Here is a 3,620-nt window from a genome sequence, read left to right as displayed (position 1 = left end):
TTATACTGCCAACTGTATGTCTGCCTAAACCTCCTTATTCAGATTTAACATCAACACTAAACTTAAGACCCTCCTTGTCAGGGCTTTCAGTCTCCTTGTCACTTTGTCCTTTCTCTCTCATGACCTGTTATCACCAAACTTTTCAAATCTGCTTTCATTCAGTTCAGCCCACATTTACTACATATCCACCTTTGGTGGAAGGTACAATAGGAGATACTGTGGAATACAGAGGAATAGGCCCCACATTCTAATGGGGTGAGAAGATGTAAACAACCATACACGAGAAGACAGAGGCACCAGAAAGCCTTCCTGTAAGGCTGGTCTAGTTCGTACTCCACCTGTTCACAGTGCAAGCCAATCTGGTGTGTCCACTGCTGTAACAGCCTATTACAGGAGGTAACAGTTTCACATTTTCTACTCATGACTTGGCTTTCTCTTCTCCAAGAAGAACTTTCAGCATGTTATTCCTCTTTTCTAAAGTCTAGTACTAGTCATTTCCAGTCTAAATTTTTCTACATGAATTTGAGGCTTTTTCATAATCTATTTCCAGACTGCAGGGAATATAGAACTTCTTGCTCCAAAATAAATCTCACCTATGCATTGAGGACTTCCTTAACCAGTAACAACCTACCGCGATCTCTCCCTCTACTACAATACCTAAGTACAAATATGTAAACATAAAAATTTAACATTTCATTGTTCAATGACTTCCTTATTTGCCTTAATTACCATATACTACTATAAGTTCTTTAATTAAAGTTTCATGAAGATAGAGTTCGTGTCCTGTTTATCATATCCCACAGAGCACCTTGTTGCTTTTTATTGGAGGAAGAGGGGAGGGAAGACAGAAGAGAAAGACAATTATATTCAGGTATCACCCTAGAAATAGTTGATTAGAAATTCTGGAAGGGGAGCTAAGACATCTGTGCTTTAACAAGTGTTGCCGTTGATTCTGATATATACTAAATTTTGCAAACACTCAAATAGAGTTTGAGTAAATTGACCAAAGCCAAATACTCTGTTAGAAACAAAACTGGTTAGCCTGAATCCAAAACTCATTCTCTTAATACTACATCACAGTACTTCTCAACTAGCAGGCCCTTCTGATTGATGTCTAAAAGGATAAGCCTCGATGGGTCCCATCTATTTTCCATATTAACAATCTAAAGTAAAACTTTAATTAAAAAGTAAGTTTTAAAAACTAAAGTTGTAATTCCGCAAAGTCAAAATTACATTTGGGATTACATCAAATTGAGAAGTTTCTGTACTTCAAAAGAAACAGTCAGGAAAGTGAAGAGGCAACCAACAGAATGAGAAAAAATATTTGCAAACTATGCAACAGATAAAGGGTTAATAACCAGAATCTACAAAGAAATCAAGAAACTCCACAACATCAAAACAACCCACTTAAGAGATGGGCCAAGGACCTCAATAGACATTTTTCACCAAAAGAGGAAATCCAAACGGCCAACAGACACATGAAAAAATGTTCAGAATCACTAGCAATCAGGGAAATGCAAATCAAAACCACAATGAGGTTTCCCCTCACCCCAGTTACAATGGGTCACATTCAGAAATCTACCAACAACAGATGCTGGAGAGGATGTGGGGAAAAAGGGACACTAACCCACTGTTGGTGGGAATGCAAACTGGTCAAGCCACTATGGAAGTCAGTCTGGAGATTCCTCAGAAACCTGAATATAACCCTACCACTCAACCCAGCCATCCCACTCCTTGGAATTTACCCAAAGGAAATTAAATTGGAAAATAAAAGAGCTGTCTGCACCTTAATGTTTATTGCAGCTCAATTCACAATAGTTAAGACCTGGAATCAACCCAAATGCCCATCAACAGTAGACTGGATAAAGAAATTACGGGACATGTACTCTATAGAATACTATACAGCAGTCAAAAACAATGAAATCCGGTCATTTGCAACAAAATGGAGGAATCTGGAAAACATCATGCTGAGTGAATTAAGCCAGTCCCAAAGGGACAGATATCATGTGTTCTCCCTGATCGGTGACAACTAACCGAGCACAAAAAAGGAAACCTGTTGAAGTGAAGGGGACACTCTGAGAAACAGTGACTTGATCAGCCCTTGCCCTGACTGTTGAGGAACAACTTAATACTTTATCCCTTTTAGTATTTTTTTTGTTCTACTTAATATTATTGGTTGAACTCTGTAATTAACACACAATTATTCTTAGGTGTTGAAATTTAACTTAATAGTGATCCCTGTTAAATATAAGAGTGGGAATAAGAGAGGGAGGAGATGTACAATTTGGGATATGCTCAATAGGACTTCCCCCAAATGGTGGAGTTAGAAATGTGCCAGGGGATTCCAATACAATCCCGTCAAGGTGGCATGTACCAATGCCATGTACTATGCCAGTTTCAGTTCACAACTGATCACACTGATAGGTCTAAGAATCACTTTGACTATGACCTTGTCTAAATATGATCAGAGTCGGTGAACTCAAAAGGCTTACATAGCCTTGGCAACTCATGACAAGAGCCTAGGGAGATTACTGACTCCATAAACAAGAATGTCAAATTGTTAAGTCAACAACAGGAGTCACTGTGCACTTACCCCTCATGTAGGATTTCTGTCCTTAATGTGTTGTCCAATGTGAATTAATGCTATAATTAGTACTCAAAAAATACTTTACACTTTATGTTCTGTGTGGGTGCAAACTGATGAAATCTTTATTTAATATATACTAAATTGATGTTCTAAACTGAACATGAATCTTGCTGTGAATGGAATGGGAGAGGGAGCAGGAGATGGGAGGGGTGCGGGTGGGAGGGAAGTTATGGGGGGGAGCCATTGTAATCCATAAACTGTACTTTGGAAATTTTTTTTAACTTTTATTTAATGAATATAAATTTCCAAAGTACGACTTATGGATTACAATGGCTTCCCCCCCATACCGTCCCTCCCACCCACAACCCTCCCCTTTCCCACTCCCTCTCCCTTCCATTCACATCAAGATTCATTTTCGATTATCTTAATATACAGAAGATCAGCTTAGTATACATTAAGTAAGGATTTCAACAGTTTGCTCCCACACAGAAACATAAAGTGAAAAATAATAGATGATTTTTTTAAATGATGATGAAATCAGAGAAGACCTATTGTCATGTTTAATCCCAGTGAGAGTCAAGTTGGGAGTTGATAATTTCTTTTTTTTTTTTACAGAAGATCAGTTTAGTATGCATTAAGTAAAGATTTCAACAGTTTGCACCCCCATAGAAACACAAAGTGAAATATACTGTTTGAGTACTCGTTATAGCATTAAATCTCAATGCACAGCACATTAAGGACAGAGGTCCTACATGAGGAGTAAGTGCACAGTGACTCCTGTTGTTGACTTTACCAATTGACACTCCTGTCTATGGCATCAGTAATCTCCCTATGCTCCAGTCATGAGTTTCCAAGGCTATGGAAGCCCTCTGAGTTCTCCGACTCTTATCTTGTTTAGACAAGGTCATAGTCAAAGTGGAAGTTCTCTCCTCCCTTCAGAGAAAGGTACCTCCTTCTTTGAAGACCTGTTCTTACTTTGGAAATTTATATTTAATAAATAAAAGTTTAATAAAAAATTAAAGTTGTAGACTAC

This window comes from Oryctolagus cuniculus, chromosome X (assembly GCF_051225735.1).
Source record: "Oryctolagus cuniculus isolate XC-2025 breed Fujian yellow rabbit chromosome X, ASM5122573v1, whole genome shotgun sequence".
Lineage (NCBI taxonomy): Eukaryota > Metazoa > Chordata > Mammalia > Lagomorpha > Leporidae > Oryctolagus > Oryctolagus cuniculus.
The sequence above is the reverse complement of the archived record's forward strand: the minus strand, read 5'-3'. Positions refer to the sequence as shown.